Source organism: Theropithecus gelada, chromosome 18, assembly GCF_003255815.1.
Source record: "Theropithecus gelada isolate Dixy chromosome 18, Tgel_1.0, whole genome shotgun sequence".
NCBI classification, from domain to species: Eukaryota; Metazoa; Chordata; class Mammalia; order Primates; family Cercopithecidae; genus Theropithecus; species Theropithecus gelada.
Genome location: NC_037686.1, coordinates 61,838,028 through 61,859,555, shown reverse-complemented (window position 1 = coordinate 61,859,555; position 21,528 = coordinate 61,838,028). Strand labels below are relative to the sequence as shown.

The 21,528-nt window shown below is 33.2% G+C and overlaps 1 protein-coding gene across 3 annotated transcripts in view; it reads right to left on the bottom strand.

The window, feature by feature from the left end:
* The window catches only part of CCDC102B (coiled-coil domain containing 102B), a 342,881-nt gene that overhangs the window by 105,115 nt on the left and 216,238 nt on the right, over window positions 1-21,528 (bottom strand). The gene's annotated exons all lie outside the window — the stretch shown is intronic.

Sequence of the window (21,528 nt, the reverse complement as noted above, 5' to 3'; positions counted from 1 at the left end):
GAAAACATTAAATGTTTCATTCTACTAGTTAATATTTTCACAATTGGTGAAGAGGAATACAATCATCCCAGTTTTAAAATATTTTATTCATTACAAGTAAAATATGTATCTTTCCAGTGATGTATTCATTGAATGTATAAGTGCAAATCTGAAGTCTGCTTACTACTCCAATTTTATTTCTTGAGATGGACTCGGAATCTTCGAATAGGACCAAATTTTCTGTCAATTGCTTCTCGAACAGCCGTTCTGAATTTTTAGTTTTGCTTTTCTCCCATTGTTGTTAATTTTCTTTTCTGGAACTCCCTAACATCATCTGTGTTTATTTAAATTCCGCACTTTCCCTTCCCCTACTTCGGGCTCAGTTAAAGCCAACTCTTCCTCAAAATCTTGCAGCTCAGTGTGTGTGCTCAGTTTTTCCCCACAATATTCAAATCCTACACAATCAGTGTTTTTCCATATGACTAATAATTCCTTGAGATTGTTAACTCTGTCCCATATGTATTTACATTTTCAGTAATAACAACAATCTTTTCACTTTATGTTTTCTAAGATACATTTTATTATGTGAAAGTACACAAATTAACATATCTTACATCCATAGTTTGTCATTGTCACGTTTAATTCTCAAAAAAAAAAAAAAAAAAAAAAAAACCCCACCACTTTAAAGTTTGTTCTCTTAGGCAATTAACAAACCATTTCTAAAATAAGTCAATCTAGAATTAGTTGCTATATTTGTAAACATATGCATAATGCTTTTTTCCAAATTAAACTGAAAGTTGGGAGTTATTTCTTCCCTCATTTTTGCCACATTAAAAAAATGTTGTATGTGTATATGCCAAAATGGTTATGAATGATCCCATAATCTAATGAACCAAATGGAAACAGACTGAGAATAGATGGTGAGAATGCCATTACCTAGAAATATAATAGACATTTTAGAAAAGGTAAAATTAAAGAGCAAAATTTTAAAAATGTTATGTATTACAAATATATATTTTTAAAATTCTAGGATTTAATTGGGTCTACACAATAGTATACTTTCTTTTAGCTGATTTTCATTTTTTACTATTAATTAAAGTCAAATTGCTAAGATAAAGTCTCCTGGGTATAAAGTAGAAGTTTTGCAGTTTCTCAAATTCTATCGAAGTATACAGATGCCCAAATATTGAATGCCTGTAGATTGAGGCTTTAAGCTCTGGGTACTCTGAAATATACTACTGTCTACACGTAACTATTTCAGCAGATTCACATCTATACATTTGGAAGTTCTTCTAGGGTTTGCAACACTTTTTCGTGTTTACATAAGATAAAAGTATTCTAGAAGAAAAAAAAGCATTGCCAAGAGTCTTGAAGGGTCCTAAGCAAGTTCAACTCTTGCGGAACCCTGAAACTAAGGATTGTAAAATTTCATCTCATGTATCTTGAATAGACATCCAATACTTTTAATATTTAGGTTGTCAACTTAGACAGATTCATGTAATTATGAATTGATAGGAAAATCTAAATATTTTAGGAATTATAGACCCAGTATTCTGGTTGACAATATCTCTTAGATGCAATAACTAGAAATGTTTCCTATACTTAAATCAGTAATTAGAGTTAGTATTTAATATAAAACATGTATAGTTATCCAATTTTTTAAATTTATTAGCCACAATTTCATAATGGGTGCTGTCTGGGACATGCAGTAACTAGAAAGGAACATACTACTAGCAGAAGTTTTTTAACTTATTTTTAGGACTGCAACAATAGGTAATACGGAGTAGTGAAAGATGAAACAACATGTAGGATAGAAAGAGAAAAGATTTCTTACTAGAAGGAGATAATCCTGATGGTCAGATTGACTTCATATAGGAAAAGAATTCCCTTGTCATTCATTATAGCAGGGGCAGAAAGAGAAGATGTCAGTGATGCAACCACGTTATAAAGAGGGGTGACAAAAACGACTAAGGGATTGTTTCTTCTATGAAATATACAATTATACCATGTTTGTGCCTCAAATAAAACAAGCATATTCCTACCTCATAGTATTAGTTTGTGCTGCTGCTTCTACAGGAAACTGCCCTTGTCAGGATATTTGCAAAGATCATTGCCTCATTTCTATTGTGTTTTTATACAAATGTCAGATGCTTTCCCCAACTCTCCTATCCAAGAGTGACAGCAGTTATTTTCCATCTCTTATAACTTATTTTAATTTTCACCAGCTGTAATGGTTAATATTGAGTGTCAACTTGATTGGATTAAAGGATTCAAAGTATTGATCCTGAGTGTGTCTGTGAAGGTATTGACAAAAGAGACTAGCATGTGGGTGAGTGGGCTAGGAAAGGCAGAGCCACCCTTAATCTGGGTGAGCACAATCTAATCCACTGCCAGCATGGCTAGAATGAAAAGCAGAGAGAAAAATGTGAAAGGGGAGACCAGCCTAGCCTCCCAGCCTACATCTTTGTCCCCTGCTGGATGCTTCCTGCCGTTGAACAACAGACTCCAAGTTCTTCAGTTTTGAGACTCAGACTGACTCCCCTTGCTCCTCAAGCTTGCAGACACCCTATTGTGGGACCTTGTGATCATCTAAGTTAATATTTAATAAACTCCTATATATATATACCCTGACTAATATACTAGCTTATCATCACCTAGCATGTTGATTAATTATTTGTAGACCACAAGTAAATGAGAGAATAAACAGTTTGATTCACAGTTACACTTGGCACATAGAGCCACTAGCGTATGGCCAGGTGTTCAGTAAATATATATGAGAGAAAACTTGTTGGTTCTGCCGGGGGTAGTGGAGAAACGGGAGAGAAGGGAGTGAATAGGCATAATAGAGGCTTCTGAGGAGTTGAAGAGGTTTGAAATGGAGAGGTTAGCACAGTGCCAGAGCAATATGACCAGAGATCCATCATTGGTCTTCCAGGCAATATGTGGACCCATTTGAGGCTTTTAGTGATTTGGTGATCATGAATTTATGGTGGTGCCATCTTCGATGTTTCACTGATTTTTTCAAATACACTTCAATTTTGGCTTATTGTAAAAAAAAGGTGAGAAATTGAAGAAAATGTGAAAATGATAAGATAGCATGTGTTAGATTGCAGATTAATGAAAAAGACAACATTTAGCAGTAAACCTTCTAGAGGCAGTACAAATTAAATCTTAAAAGTTATGAAGTTTAGTTACAATAGAGGAAGATTGGTATGCTATGTTGAAAAGAAAAAATAAAAGATGCACAGAAATTCCCCTGTACATCAATAATGTGCTTTAATTGTAATTCTAATTTATTTTCATAATTGTTATCATGGAAAATGGTGCTAATTTCTTCCATCTTATGTGACATTTCAGAAGCTATAAAGTTCTGCTTAGCTTAAACACACAAACATACACGTAGGCACTAATTAATCAAAAATAAAAATAAGTTAAAACCTTTTAGCAAATGGAGTATATATATAGCAAAAGCATTTTAAATTATGGTTGGAATTATGATGCACAATATAAAAATATTTGAATTATTACAAACGATCTAGCTAGAACAATTACCATTGAGGTTATGGCTTCCTTTACATAAGAAAAAAATAAATACAACATTTTTCATTTCCTACTTTTTCAAGTGAATTCTAGATTAAATAGAAATTTCAAACACTTCATATTAAAAATAAGTAGCCCTGAGGTGGAACACCTTACCAGAATGAGAAGAGAAATTATACTTGAATTTTTATTTTTATAATAATCACAATTTCCCTGTCGTAGTTCAATACATTTTAATAAGATTCTAATTTTAAAAAGCTGAAAAAATATGCCAAGCTCTCCTTCTTGCAGAATAAAAATAAAATATGCTCAGAGTTAAGACACTTGCAGAGGGAAACCTGAACACTGGAATTTGCCTACTACTTATCAGAAAACCATTTCAGAAAATACATCACATTTTATTTCCTGAATTTTATATGAATAGTTAACTGTGAAATGAACATACAGAATGGAAATTAGAGATCTAGCTAGTGATACTAAATTCATCACAAACTAAAGAAATATAGCCATCTCTCTCCCTCCACTTCCTCATTTTTAACATAAAGGTTTGAACTAGGAACTTCCTAAGGTAACTATGATGTATGTGCAACCATTATATTTTGGACCATATATGTAAGTACTGGGAATATTGCAAATAAAAGCTTCAAATTCCACTCAAAATCTCTAACTTTAAATATCTTCTTTTACTTCAGTTATTCTATGCCTCGATCTAGTATACCAAGAAATGTAAATGGTAGGTAATGAATTAAGTGAAAGAGTTGTTCCAGAAGTTGTAGACCACTGATGCCCCTCTATCTCTTGGTGGGGGCTGCAAAACCAGATCCTGTTACGGTCATGAAGAAATAAATGCTTTATTTCACATAAAAGTATCACACCCATACTTACCCTGTAATTAAAATTGTTTTTAAAATCAATGTAAAGGGCATTGTTCATGTTGTGACTATATAATGCTGTGGTTTTTATCCTGGAAAACGAATTGTATGTGGAAATCTCCATTCCCCACAAAATACTGTGTCTTATGTACTATAAGACATTTGCTGATCTGTTGGGGGCCGCACCGGGGGTGGTGGAGAATGAAAGAACACACACAAAGACAAAGACATACAGAGAACATGGCGGCCGCACTTAGAGCCTCCGCCTCACTTTATTTATACTCCATAAACCTCACGTCAGCAGAAAGAATGCAATGCAAAACAAACTTTCTTTTCTTACATGTAACCTTCTACTCAGTACCTTGTTTCTATATTCTTACTTATCTACCCGCCTTCTTGGCGCCTACGGGAGTTCATTAAAAGTTCAGTTGGAGATACTGTCCTTGAGCCCTATCTATTCTCAGCATACTGTTTTCAAAGGCCCTTGCACTGATCCATGATGCATCCATTGGGGATTATTATTATTGAAATCATTAACTGTATAGAAACCAAGGGCCTGTAGCATTATTCTCCTCACAGAATAATACGATTTCCATGTAACTGGTATAGAATTAACTGGCCAAATTTGGAAGGAAATCTTTATCCTACTTGTTAAATTATTTTGAAGAAACCATACTGAAACAAAATTTAACAAATGTTTTAGCTTCAAAGCCCTTAGGTTTGTCTAAATGGCAATTCCTCAAACGGAAACATCTTACCACCATGATACCCAAAACGGAATTTTATCATGCTTCGGATAACCGGTAGTATCTGGTTTTGATTCTATAGGAAAAATTGAAAAACTGCCCTAAAGCACTTAGCCATATAATGTTCGTCTCTAATTTATAGATTAAGATAGAAAATTATTTTGAATGCTATTAAGATGAAGATGCAGGATCAAGTCATGTTGCTAGTACTGAAATAATGACCCCATCATTTGGCAAGCCATAATTCTCAACTGTTCTGTTAAATGTATTTAAGTATGTAATATTCACACACTTAGTTCATATGTATATGTTTGTGTTTGCAGACAGCAAGTACGCATTATATATGTGTGTGCTCATGCATACGTAGCAAGCATGATGAAGATGGTTAATTGTTAATATGAATACGTGTTGCTATGTAAAAAACAGAAGCTAAACTACAGGTAGTTGAGTATGTGCATATGTACATGGGAGATAATTTGTACAGAAAAAGATCTAAATAAATATATAACTAGATTAATAGTGGTTTTGTCTAGCTGATAGAACTATGAGTAAATTTCAGTTTCACTTAAACATGCTCTGATTTTTCTTGTAATACTTCTAAAATATGAAAAATAATGTACAAAAAGCTACAAAGTACTTTGCAGCAAAAGATACTTAGAAACAACTAAACCACTAAACTACAAATAAGATAAAATGTATTGGAAAAGAACTAAAGTAAGAAAATAAGTACACAAAACGTATGTTAGAAAAAAAAAATGAAGTGACCATTTAAGAAAGGCTGTTTTTAAAAATACCTTTCCCCAAGCCAGTAGTGTGCAAGGTCAACGGTTTTAATACCTATGAATTAGATTAGAAAATGTAGTAGTATTAGCAACAACAGGCCACAATTACAATACTGCAATTAAGAAGGACAGTTCTTTAAGGATCCTATCATAGGAAGAAAGCATACGGATATGCTCTCCTAGGAATAAACAAGGACAAATTGCTTTACTGCTGTCCTACAAGAGATTCTTGTACAACACTTACGTGGAATGCCTTGAGGTTTACATTGTAACAGCATGCTTCAGCAACCAACACTACTGAGAGCAGTTTTAACCAATTATCTACTGGAAATAACAAATCATAAAATATCCTGCCAACCAATAAAACCAAGTCTAGCCAAATAAACTAGGTAGCTAACTTGTACATGAATAAAATTTTCAGTAAGAACCTATTTCTATATCATAGGCAGGGGCAGATAATATACATATATTTTTAAATTTTTGAGTTGCTCAAAAGCAAATCACATTTTATATGACCTTGACAATATTAATTTTGCGGTTTGCATTCGGTTACACTGAGATTTCTTTTAAAAGAGAACCTACAATGCAGACGATTCACTGATACTATTTAGCTCAGTAGTTACTGTCTTTTCATTAATAAAGCAATTTTATCATATTTTCCCATATTACATAAAATAAATTGTCATTTATTTATTCAAATTAGATAAACAAACGAGTACTACTTGTATATGTGGGGTGATAGCTAGGTGAGTGTGTGTGGAGAAGGGGGAGGGAGAGAGAGAGAGAGAGACACTGGCCGACCAACTGACTGACCAAGATAACACGCTAGCATCTGTAGCATGTCACACTATTTGCAAACATCAAGGCTTTCTGCAGCCAAGCAATTATCTCTGGCAGTACCAGAGACATTTAGCGAAACTGGAATCACAAGGGATTGCCCACAAGTGATGACTTCTATAAAGGAGCATGGAGGAAGAAAGGTCAAGAATGTAATTCTATTTTAGGTACACATCTTGATGAGCTAGTTAGCACTACAGGCTTTAAAGTCATATGGTTAAGATGAGGCTGGAACCCGCCAGCTCTGTGATTATAGGCAATTTTCCTAAGCTCGTTATTGTTCTAGTAATATGCAAATACTGATCTCATGTTTATTATTAATATTATTTGCTATGACTTGAATGTTTGTGTCCTGCCAAAATTTACATGTTGAAACCTAATCACCAGTTTGATGGTATCAGTATGCAAGGCTTTTGGGAGGTGATGAGGTCATGAGAGCTTTGCCCTCATGAATTGGATTAGCGCCCTTATCAAAGAGGCCCCAGAGAGCTGCCTTGCCCCTTCTAACATGTGGGGATTCGAGAAGATACCCATCTGCAAACCAGGAAGCAGGCCCTCATCAGACTCCTAATCTTCCAGCTATTGGATCTTGGACTTCCCAGCCTCTGGATACATGAGAAATATATTTGTTGTTTTTAAGCCATCTAGATTATGGTACTTTGTTATATAAGCTTAAATGTGCTATATTATCAGCATTGGAAGTATAAATCTCTATGAAGTACTACTAATTCAATGTCTGGCACTCTACATTGTTGGATGAACATCATCTTTATTGTGCATAACTCAAAAATGTCCATTTTGTTCAAATTTTTGAGTGAATTAACATCATGATGTTACAAAAAAAACATTTTCCAAAAAAGTACTTAATTATTTACAATAGCCATAAAGCAGACATGAAAATGTGCTCTCAGAGTGTAGAAAAAGTATAAAGCCTAGAAAAGTACCATAATAGACCATTCAGTAAAATATTGAAATGTGACAAAAAAATTATGTTTTCTCAAAGATATAATATCTGCCCAGCTATACAATTGCTAACTCCCTCAATTAAAAGTCTACTTAATTCATGAGTTTGAAATGAGTAAGAACAAAAATAAAAAATAAATTTAGTAGTCTCTCTCTTTGAACCTATCGGAAACTTTCTAATTCATTAAGAAATACATGGACTCTTAAAGTTGAAATATTTGTGAGTTTTATACTATTTGGTATGACAAATCTGTCCCTACAAAATCGAGACATCTCCAACAGAAATTGAAATTAATTTATATTAAATTTTATGCCTGCAAAACCATTTCATGTCTATATAATTTAATCCACTATGACTGTATATTTGTTATTTTAACGAATACTAAATAAGCTTTTTCAGTACGAGTTGACAAGTACAATAATCTTCTTTGGCAAGAGGCAGACAATTAACAGCACATTACCCTTGCCTTAAGGAGATCACCTACCACTGGGAAAAAAGAAAGCGAACTATTTGATGCCATATATAATTGAAATTAAGGCACATTACATAAAGGAAATATGAAAATTTTCCTTCTATGAATTACTCTATTGAATATAAAATACTGCTATTTTTGTTATACTGGATTCTGAGAAAATGGAACTGTTCCTCTATACTTTCAACTTACCTTATGATGTCATCATATTGCATTTTGATGTTCTTTGCCTCTAAGTCATGATTTCTACAAGATATATATGATCACTAATGAATAGTCAACAACTGAGTATGTCAATGCTGGGCATTTATTTGAATTAAAACAAACTTAAAACAGTAACTTCTTAATATCACATTGGCCTTCATTTACGTTTAAGCAACAAAGTGAAGAAGTTTTGCCACCTTATGAATCAACACAAGAAACAAATAGCATGAGGGCAACTACTTCATATCTAGCAAGTACATTTTATGAAGTTATTTTTCTCATAACCTTGATTATAGTACAGAAATACGTTTGGAAAAAAAATAAATTTAGACCTAGCTTTCACCCAATACTCAAAGTGTTGCCTCAGATCCTTAATAAATAAGACAAACTCCAACTTAATATACCCTAAATTGTGCTGTGATTTACCTGTTAAATATTCTTTAAATTATCTCACTAAAATACATGTTTTTTATTTTTGTGCTCACCATAGTTATAAATTGATTTTTTTTTCATTCTCTCCACCTCTTTTAACATCTCATTAAAAGTCACATACTTTCCTAAATAGAGATTAGGAATAGCAATATAAATAAACACAACATATGCTAACTATAAGGCATGCTGACTTTAGTTTTATGCAAAACAATAGCAGATAGTAGATATTTCCTCCCTTTACCTATGTTTCAGAATCTTTAGGTTAAATTTAGTATGATTACAATGATCTCAAGTCAGGAGAGTTGATTTTCTTAATAGGCCATCTGACTTAGATCAATCATTGTTTGAAATAAGGTTCACGCTGGGGAATTACATTGTACTCTAAGGTTAGTTCACTTTTTTTGAATTTAGTAACTTGAGCTTTCTATTTTCTGACAAAGGTGCTTCATTGAATACTACACGCCACAAAACTGATTTGAAATAAATGTAATAAAATTGCATTCTGTACATTAATTCTATACCTCCAGTTTTTTAAAAAGTGTGCATTATACATAGCCATTATAAATATTAATGCACACTCCACTACTAAAATTACTTTGCCTACAAAGCTCTTTTTCATATATCTAAAGGAAGTAACAGTTAAGCTTCTCTACCCATTTTTATAAACAAAGAAAATTTTTATGTAGTGAGAAATGGGATCACTGTTAATGAAAGTTTATTAACTTGTATCTCACAAGCTTCTTTTTTGAGATTTTTCAGAGCAGATTTATACATAATCAAAGAGTAAGCATTTCATTTAATGGACCATGAAATAATGTGGCTTTCACGAGGTGACTTTCCCTATATGTAATGCGATTCATTAATGTAAAGAAACAGTCTGTGCATAAAGATGGAGTTATCTGTGGGGGATTTGGGCTGTTGGGAAAAATAAAAGGAAAAAGCAAATAAGCATATTTTCTGCTTTACTTGCAATAAATTTCAAAATCAAGACTCATAAATACACACTTCTAAGAGATAGATATTATAATTGCCTAATATCTGAAAACTATTTCATATGCCAAGTAAATATTCAATAAATCATGAATAAATTGTGATTAAATGTAGTTAGGCTGAAAGAATTATGACTCATTTTAGAATTCTTATTTAACTAATTTTGAAAATATTTCTAAATTACCTTAGTGTCATCTGATATTTCTTCTGTATTGCCCTAATCTCCAGAAATACCATGATATCTAAAAAATTGAATACTTAAAAAATGATATTTGAATTTTGACCTGGGGAAAAAATGGAAATGAAACATATATTATGTTAGAAACAGTGTTGACAGTATGATCACAGAATAAACAGATGTATTTTGTGGCAGGCAAAAGCACCTAACAGAACCCACAAGCCCATATGTTCAAAGGATTTGGTATTAGTTACAGTTTTATGTGCCTTAATGGAGTGAATTGTCTAATAGTGCCACCACTTAATAGGATAATAAGTGTCTGCATGTTGAGTGGATTGTGGTAATTTTTGTTAAAGTTTTCATCTGTTGAAAAGAAAATTTAAAAAATAGAATGAGACATTTTACTTAAATGCAAAAACAAAATACAATGAAAAAATGGCTTGTGGCATAATCTATTGCAAACTTCTACAACATATTCTAATCTAGCAGTGATTTCTAGCTTGTGATAAGTCTTCTTTAACAAAAGTAACTTTACTTTCCAATAACACGAAGAATAGCCCTTATTTCGACCATTAAATGGAAACTATATGTCAAGATAGCAGGTCTTGGTTATAAATAACACTTGACTTTTAGAAATATCCAGATTAACAGACATCTTCATCAAGAACGATGTTTGGAGTAGAAGGATGTTTTTCTGTAAATTTATGGAAAGTTATATATAAAAAATACCCCTGAAATCGTGGTTCAAATATAAATGGTATTTAATATATGTAGAGAGAAATCTAATAACATGTAAAATTTCCCATTTAAAAGCAGTCTAATGAACAGAAATAAAGCCCCTGATATCAGAATAAGGAAAGGTGAAATATTTGGCAGGGAGAACATTTTGTTATCTCACAACTATATTCTTAGGAGTGTCAGTTGCTTACTGAGATAACTTACACTGTTTAGTATTCATATATATTTAACTAACTCAAGTCATTTGGGGGGAAAAGTGACATAAGTGCAAAAGTAGAATTGATAGGTTATCTCATTATCTACATCACAGTATCATGAGGAAGGTTTAGGAGAAAAAACAAATAGTTCTGATTTTATTGTTTTTAAAATATTGGTTATCTATTTCAAAAGATTTTCTGTAAAATACACAACTTAATAACAAAGTACTCAGGGGAAAGATGAGTGTATATATATAATTAAATTGATATTTTATTGGATTTCTTAACCTTTTACTAAATAAACCTTTATTGGTGTGATATAAATTAAATATATGAGGTATCTAGATAGGTATATAGATTCTATATTCTCACATATTTGTTTTAAAATATCGGCTGATGGCTGTTACTTCAAGAATGCATAGATTTGGAGTGTATCCAAAATATATTAAAATAATATATTTAAATTTATAACAATAAAGAATATAAATAATCTGGGAAAATCAATGATATCATAATGTATCTAGGGATAGCTGTATAAGGATTTCAAATATAAAATGATACTAGTTTTCATATTGATGAATACTAAAATTCTTAAATGGTAAATTCTCATTATTCCAGTTAAGTAGAAAATATCATTTTTAAATTATAAAATATTTGTATTATAAAACAGTCAATATAAAACCAATTACTTGGTTGTACAATTATCTAGACATGACATTTGTAATTAGCAAAAATGTATAAATTCTAATTTTAACTGAGCCTTCACCATACACAAAATGCTGTACAAAGTTCTGTCAAAAGTACTAAAATGTATAAAACATGGCCTCATCCCTTAGGGAATATAAAAATTTTCAGGTTATAAAGTATACTTTGAATATGTGTCATAATCATATCTTCTCTTAAAAGTTTAATATTTATTCTGAAATCTGATGCATTTTATATTTCCTTATACTTTTTTCATAGATTGTATTATAGTATTTAGTTAGGAGAAAGCTTAACAATCCAAAAGTTAACTTCTCTTCCAAACATTGTCTGAATTGTATAAATTTTGACTTAATAAGGTTTGATTTGAGACCTTTTTTCTGCATGAATATTGAAGTCATACATATGTTTATTGCAGCACTATTCACAGTAGCAAAGACTTGGAACCAACCCAAATGTCCACCATTGATAGACTGGATAAAGAAAATGTGACACATATACACCATGGAATACTATGCAGCCATAAAAAAGGATGAGTTCATGTCCTTTTCAGGGATATGAATGAAGGTGGAAACCATCATTCTCAGCAAACTATCACAAGAACAGAAAACCAAACATTGCATGTTCTCACTCATAATGGGAGTTGATCAATGAGAACACATGGACATAGGGAGGGGAACATCACACACCTGGGTCTGTCAGAGGATTGGAGGGCTAGGGGTATAGGGGAGGGAAAGCATTAGGAGAAATACCTAATGTAGGTGATGGGTTGATGGGTGCAGCAAACCACCATGTCACATGTATACCTGTGTAACAAAACTGCATGTTCTGCACATGTATCCCAAAATTTAAAATATAATAAAACCTTCAGTTAATGGGTGCAGCACACCAACATGGCACATGTATACATATGTAACAAACCTGCACGTTGTGCTCGTGTACCCTAGAACTTAAAGTATAATAATAAAAAAAAAAAAACAAAAAAAATTAAAACCTTCAAAAAAAATCCAGTGTGCACTGGATGCCATTATATTGGTGGTCAATGAATGAATACAGCCAGACTGGTGAACAATTAAAAATGTAGTCAATCTTTATTATGTGTGGATTGCATTTTTGCAAATTTACCTACTCATGAAAATGTATTTGTAATCCCCAATACTCAGGGCACTTTTGGGATCATTTGTCAGCATATGCAAAGTGACAAACAATTTCAGTCTCCAGATGAATGCCCACGTTTCCAGTTGAGGTCAAACAAGGTTACATTCAGCTTCTGGTTTCAGCTCTCATTCTGTGAACAAGCATCTTTTTGAGGCTTATTTCGTGCTATGTTTTTGACATTTTTGGCTTTGTGTTGGCAATTTATCTGTTTAAAATGACCATCAAGCATTTTGCTAAAGTGCTGTCTAATGTTCCTAAGTGCTAGAAGGCTGTGATGTGCCTTAGGGAGAAAGCACGCGTGTTAGATAAATTTTATTCCCTATGAATTATAGTGTTATTGGTTATAAGGTCAATGTTAATGAATCAACAATGCATATTAAATAAGACATCTTTAAACACATATTAAACAAGATTGTATATTAACTGGTTGGTAAAATGTTGCGATCAGAAGCTTGCAGAAGCCTAAACCTGCATTGCCCCTGGAAGCAATTATTCAATATTCACTACTTTGGTGTCTGTAGGGGTCTTTATGGAATACAACTGTCAATAATAATAATTGACTTATGTATGTCTATGTGTGTTGGGTGTGTGTATGTGTATATATATGTGTGTGTCTATATGTGTATATATGTGCGTATATATGTATATGTGTATATATATGTGTATATGTATATGTACGTGTGTGTGTATATATATGTTGTCCTGACAAGTTTCTGAACTGTCTAGAGAACAATTAATTCATTTTCAGGCATTACAATGAAGGTCTTTATTTGATCCAGTGGCACAAGGTATTTACGAAGCATGTTATTTGAAGTCTTTAGAAACCATGCTTATAGGAAGCATGCTCTATACATTAGGGAATCATCTGTTTCTAAAAACAAATGCAGTAATAAAGTAATACAAGGAAAAATAAAACCGTTGTATATTTCTAAAAGTAGAAAACTAAGACTCCTGTAACCATTTATTCCTTGTATACCAAGGGGCTGAAGAAATCTTACTGCCTTTACTAGAAGATGAGTGAGAAATACAAAACTACTGGAGAGGTGAACAAAGAGGAACACCTCTACCTACAGCTAAATACCAAGCATTATTTTTGTACAATTTGCTTCCTTTTACAGGCATATAATTTGGATTTATTTTTTATCAAAATATGACAGAAAATACAGGCTGAATAACCCCTATACAACGTGTTTGGGACCAGAAGTATTTCAGAGTTTGGATTTTTTTATTTTAGCATATTTGCCAATGAGATATCTTAGGAATGGACCCAAGTCTAAACACAAAATTCATTTTTTGTTTCATATACATCTTATACACAGAGCCTTTAGATAATTTCACACAATATATTAAGTAATTTTATGCATCCATTGCATGAAGCCAGACGTGGAATTTTCCACTTGTGGGATGATGTCTGCTGGAAATACTGCATATTTTGGAGTATTTTGGTTTTCAGGTTTTTGGATTAGGGATGCTCAATCTGTGAAGAATGAGATGTGGAGCACTAAACAGAAGGGGCACAAACAGGAGGAGGAGAATGGGAACCATGGACAGTTCTCAGGCAGCAGCAGGTGCACCCACTATCATCTCTCTTTGCCTTCCCTCCTTCATTCAGCTCCCAGGATGCTGTACTTGCATATCTTACTCCCCAATACTTGCCACTCATCGCAGTATCCCTAATGGTTCCAAGGCCTCTCCCTGACTTCTGAACCTTGAAAACTTCAAGGCAAAATCTTCCAGCCTGGTTGCTTTTCTATCAATTTGTGTTCATTTGAGTATTTCTTCTGGTTTCATGGCTTAAACCTACATTATAAGCTGAAGACGCCCAGTTTACATTATCCAACCTAACAGATCCCCTGAAATTCAGATACCTACAGCCTATTTGACATCTCTACATGATTGTCTAATGAGTATTTCAAAGTTAACATAGTTAAAACAAAAACTAAACTAAACCCAAAGGCAAACCAAACCAACACAAACACCTCTTAATCCTCTCTCCAAAATACGGCTGATACACATTCATTTCTGTATCACTAATGTCATTCTCACCCTTCCTCTTGTTACCCGGAGTCATTCTTAACTCCTCACGTTCTCTCACTCCTCACGTTCTCTCTCATCCATCAGCACATCTTCTCAACCTTACCTTAAAAATAGATTCAAAATCCCATCTTCTGCCACTGTGTTTCTTGCACTATCCATTTAGTCTCAGTGGCTCCCAACACACTAGGCACATGCTTGTCTTAAAAATCTCTTGCTGTTATTGGCAAAATGTTCCCCAAGTCATGACCATGGCTAGCTCATTCCTTCATCTCTTCTAAGTATCAGTTTCAACGTCACCTCATAGATGTGCTCTTTTCTGATCATCCTATTTAGTGGCAAGCCTGGGCATGGACCCACATCACTGTGGGAGTCCTGACCACCTCCCCTGCTTTGTTTCTCCATAGGGCTCACTGCCACCTACCCAAATATCAAATGTAGCCAGACATTCATTGTATGTCTTTTCTCAGCACACTATGTCCTCAAATAGGCAGGGATTTTGTGTCTATTTTTGTCTTTTTTAAAATTGAAATGTAATTATATCTTAAGAACAATGTAAAGTAGAGGAGGTACTAAATATTTATTGAATGAACAAAAATCTGAGAGACATTTAAAGCTTTACATAAATATCACAATAACAACTACATTTGGACATAGTATTTGCTGAAAAAAATCAAAGAAAAGGTACTGTTAAATTGCTATTGTCATGTGACTTCTAAATACTGAATTGTTTTATAATTTTTCCCTTCTCTCAATGGATAATTACTGAATATTTTATATGCTTTTACGCTGTGTAAAAATTATTTCCTCTTAGAATTAACTTAGGATAAGATTTATTGTCATTTAAATACCTTGTTCAAACTTAAATCTGTCTTCATAGAAGTTAAAACACATTGAGCTTCCTCAGAAATCATGAGTAGAATTAATTGTAAATCTGTCTTTTCAGTTTTATTATAGCTTTCTGCTTTAAAGAAAACATACATGCTAAAATAGAAAGTTATTTTTGAAAAAGAGGATAAAATAAATTGATGATTTATATTCTTATCAAAGACAGATATTCACTTGGCTCACTGTAAAAATAAAGAGCTAAATTTTCAATTTTCTGATAGTCAAAAAAAGAAACTCCCCAAAATCAATCTTCATGAATATAGTTTGCCAACAACTACTTTAGGTAGATAAGTCATTTTCATTTAAAATTTGTAATTTATAGAATTTCCCAAATTATTTGCTACTACACTAAGACATTTAGTTAAATTACTAATTTACTCTAAGTACAGAGCCTATAGAGTTGCCTCATTATCTGTGAATGTGGACATGGTAGAAATTAACTACTTCGGTGACATGATTTTTCACCAGTAATAATTCTTCATAGGTGAAAGAACATTTAGCTAGTGGCATGCGAAAGCATTTACTGTCTCATTTAAAAGGAAGCCTAATTTTTGTGATTATACTTCATAAATACCTCTCCCGGCCTGTCAAATGTTCCTTTGGGATACACTGATAGTAGCTAAAAGTCATGTTGTTATGGATTTTTGTTTGGTTAGTTGGTTTTTGTATATGTTCTTTAGTTATTTTTCAAATTCAAAATTAAGACGACCATAAGTTTCAGCTAATTGCAATCATCCTAATTACGCTTATATGATCATATTGTAGAAATCACAACACACAAACTTCTGCTACAATTTGGAACTGATGTGATTTTAATAAAGCCTGACACAGTATCATACAACAATAATATTTGAGCTGACACTATATTCCAATATATTATCACAAAATATTATTGAGCAATCTAGGGAAATTATAGCTCTACAACAATAATAGACATACTCATTAAGTATTCTGAACAGGCTTCTTCTAACTTATGAATGACTCTCCCAATGTCAATACACAAGAAAGTCAAATGGTACCAGATTAAATGACGTGGAGGGCATGGAAATGTTTGATGGAGAAAAATCAAAATGAACCATTATTACATTTAAAATTAAGCATATTTGGCCTCTAAAAACTTGAGATAAAAATAATTGATAGGTAAAAATGAACTTATCTCTTTAAAATTCAATTTCAAGTTGTGAATAAAATAGCAAAAATAAACATGAGCATTTTCTTTGTTAAATCTTATTACAAGATTGTGTATAAACAATTCGTATTTGTGCTGGAGTCAGCCAGCCCTCTAAACCTAATTCTCCACTAACAAATGTGTCCTCCCTCCACTTCAGTTTCCTCCTTTATAAAATAGAAATGGCAAAAGAATAATCTCTTCAGAAGATTTTTTTGTGATGAGTAAATAAAATAACACTATTTAAGCATTTAATATAGAGCAGAGGAAATTGTAATCGCTCAACTTATCTTGGCAGAAAAACAGATTAAAAACATGAATGTTTCCTCTATTTTTAGTTGAAAATACTAATGAATACCCACTTCAACAAATAACACCAAGTGTTCTCAAGATGCCTACTGGACATTACATTTTATTTGTGTTATTTTTCAAGAGCAGAAAGCAGATTTAGAAAGAGAGAAGATTTCCTGTATCAGTTGTCAACAAATTGGAAGGAATTGTAAAGCTCCACCAAAGAAGCTTCTCTATTTACTGAAGAGGAAAGTAAGGCACAGAGTGGTTTAATAACCTGTGTGTTTCAAAATGAGGACAGATTGAACCCCAAAGTCTCTTGACTGTCATAACAGTGTTTTGTTTCATTTCTTGTCCCCAAATCCTATTACCTCAAATATAATCTCAAACTAAGATATTTTTGAAGTAGGTAGAATAATTAATCTCTAGGAATTTTTTCAGAAGATGTTTGTGTAAAATGGATAAAGGGAGTAAATGGCAACCTAAGGAACATACTAAAAGTAATTGTGTGCACCAAGGATGCATTTTAAGGTGGTCTAAATATCTATCTATAATCTTTACCAACATAATTCATCTAAAACTATGATGTGGTCTAGAAAATGTTGCCATTTTTCCATTTGGTTACTGTTAAGGACTGCTTCTCCATTAGAAACGACTTTATACAAATAATAGTTCAAAGAAATTTTTTAAAAATTTGAAATGTTTAGATAAGATTAGCAATAAAAGCAAATTTATAGAATAACACATTTATATTTAATGTCAAAATAATGGAGTAAAAAAGGAAGACAACAGCCAAAGCCTGGACTAAATTCACGGAAATACTGGTAGGTTACCTAGTGTCAGGACTTGAAAAGAAATAATTCTTCTTATTGGACTCATAATTCTCTATAATATGTAAAAAATCTGACAAGGTCTACAGAGCTGGGATATACAAGTTATGTTAGAAGATAACAGAGATCCATATATCAGTTCAACAGTTCAGTAAATATTCATTGAACACCTACTTTGTGATACAAACACATCTATGAATTGGAATTAAAAGACACTATACAGCTACCACAACCAATATTCCTTTTGTTCCTAGACACACAGCTAGACTACAGTTCTTAGCCTCCCTTGCAGTTAGCTATGGTCATGTGACTGAGTTTTAGCCAATGGATATGGGTGAGAGGGTCCTGTCACTTCCAAACTTGGTCAGAAGGCTTCCCTAAAGATGCATACCTGCGCTCCCTATCACCTTCTGCCAGATGGGAGCAAAAAGCAAGAACAAGGCCCCCAGGAGTGTTTCTCAACACTCCCCTGATCCCATTCTTACTTTTCCCAAGGAGGCTTTTTAGACATTTTTCCTAATCCTACTTCTCCATAAAATTTTAATAACATGGGTGTGCTATATGTGTTTATAAACTGTGGCTCCTTGGACGACCACAGACTATTGTAACGTTGTTTTTACCTCTCACACCCCCAAATGAAAAAATCTTCACCCCCTCATATGATATGGCCTGCGTTGAGAATACATTCCCTGGGAAATCAAAACTACAACATGAAAGGTGTTGATCCAAATTAGATTGCTATACAAACATACTAAACACTCCAGTATATTCTACCATTACATCTTTTGGGTCCGAAATGTCATAGCAGTTTAGGTTATCTTAAATAATACAAATATCTTAAAATGTATTCATATAAAGTATAATAAATGCCTTCCATCTTAGCTTGAGAATCCAGCAGTTGGCCCAAATCAATAGCAAACTGTAAAGCCTCCATTATATAAAACAAAAAAAGTTCTCTGGTCAATACAATGTGACTTACAGATCATATTTGCCTTGAAAAAAAATTTGGCTGCAATGTCATCACACTGTAAGTTTATCTACTCAAAGTGTTAAAGCTACTTAAATTTTGAGGTGTCAATGTTATTGTAATGTAAAAAATTAAATTTACTGATCATGCCTCTGAATGAGACATGTTGTAAAAACAAAATCACTATACTGGGAGTATTCTCTAGCAGTTAAAATGAAGTAGACTTTTCAAATAAATCATGTGCTCATTTGAAAAAAAAATGTATGTGTTCATGTAACTATTACTGTGATCTTGCATTTGCTGTAAGTTTCTTGACATTGCACCTTATGCCTGTTTACTGTGCAACAAGTCTTTTCTACTATAATATCCTTAAGTAACCATACAATCTATTTGGATATAAAAAAATTAAAGCAACAATCCAAAATTCTGATTCCTGGTGATTTTCAAAGGGCATATTTCAATGAGTGCTCACAATATTGGACCGTCACATTCATACGATTTCCCAGTTATAGCATGTAGACCACATGCTGGCTTTGTGAAGAGTATAGCAGTTACTCCCCAACAGAGATAGAGCAGAAGGCCAGAGCCCATGACATGAAGAATTCAGCACATCCTTAATTTCAGCTCCATTTTGCTCTGAGGCAGTCATATTTGCGCAACCTGTGCAACCACGTATAGCACACCTGATTGTGTCCATCAGCACATCATCATTTGATGAGGTGCCGTTCACTGATTTTCCTTGCGTTACTTACTGTATTACTTTATCATATATTTAAATATTAAAGTATTAAGTCACTGAGAGCTTCCTTTGCCAGTATCCCAAGAACACCTGTGATTTAAAAATAGCCCACAAACATATAATACATAGTATATAGATGTATTATACATGCATATAATGTATAATATAATGCATATAATTGTATACGTTGTATATAATGTATATAATTATATAATGTATAATCTACTCTTATATATGTGTTATATATACATCTTGAATACTTTTATCACATAATTGTAAATCCAAGTATTTGGGCCCTTTGCAGACTGCATTGGCCTTTGTTTCCTTGTAGATCTTTCCAGCAAGGTGGGTGTAATGATCAAATTTAGTCCTAGGAAATTCTGATGTTAGAGGAATGAAATAAACACACAAAAATGTGAGCTAGTGTAGATGGCAATGCAATTACTCTTTATTTTTAGGTTTGTGTGGTACCTTAGTATTTTATCCTTACATTAACATATTTCATCATAAGCATTAAACTTAGGATCGAGTTGGTGATTTTAAATACATGACAAAATGCATACAGACATATATATGTATATTATATAAGCATATTTAAAATATATAATTTGTTTACTTCTTATAGCCAAACTATGCTCCATAGATTCCTCTTCTTCCTGGTATATCAAAGGTAAGACCCAAGAAAGTCTTACCAAATTAAACTCATTATCCAAGAAATACTCAGAAGCTCTGGAGATGGTTAATGTTTGAACATGTAGAATGAAATTAAGTCAGTGAAATGACTGGACACACTAACTAACAGGAATTTTTAAGCAATGAGAAAACGGAAATTCCAATTTGCATTGTTTTTAAGGTTACCAGGCTCAGGCCTCCTGTTTTAGCCTTGCTAAGGGGAAAACTGAAGCTTCGAGAGCCCAGCAGCAGGGACTGCCATCAAAGCCATTGTCTTTCCTCAGTAAAACGGATGCAAAGGCAGCCTGTTGTAAAACCAATGCTTTTGTAAAGTGGAAAACTCAGAAGCATAAAAATTGTTCCATTTCATGTAGAAAACTTTACAAAACCTTTCCATCCATTTCATCAAAATGGAGGTTCTTAGTCTTGTGAGACACTGAAGGGTGAAATTAAGGCTCTACTGACTTCAACACCCCTGCTGTGTGGAATGGAAAAGAAAAAAGGGCTCTGTTAGGCTATATTTTCTGTTCAAATTATTAAGACTTCTGCTCCAATCTAATGAAATGGATCTTGAGCTTTCAACAGCCATTCAATGTCCTTTACAGGTAGGAAAAATATATAACTTATAGCTGCTGACCTTTAGCTATGACGAGTTGAAATGTGTTTGATGAAAATCCTAAATAGCTCATTGAGCTTGTATTCCTGGTCTCCAGCTGCACTGCCTCTCACCACTGCAGAAAGGCATACCTGTTCTGCCTCTTTATCACGCTCTCCAGCCCTTCTACCCTCATTTCTCCCCTGCTTCTTCTAGTATTGAGGTTAGACAGCGACTCCTCATTTCAACTGCTTTCTTGCCCTACTATAATCCATTGTCCCCTCCACCCCGCTAAAATCCACCTGCCAAGAAAAGCAGTTTTCCTCTACTTAAAAGCATTAAAAAAGCTCAATTAAAAAATGTACCCTACTACCCAACATAACAATTATTAAATTTCTCATTTTTTGAAAATACCACAATCAAATATCTTAAAATAGTAGTTTGTAATAGTTTCTTCCATTTCTTCCCTTTCCACTCCAGTATGGTTTCTTTGCCCTATTTCCTCCCCTCTGACAAGCTCTCACCAAGGTCACCATGAACTCCTGTGTTGTAA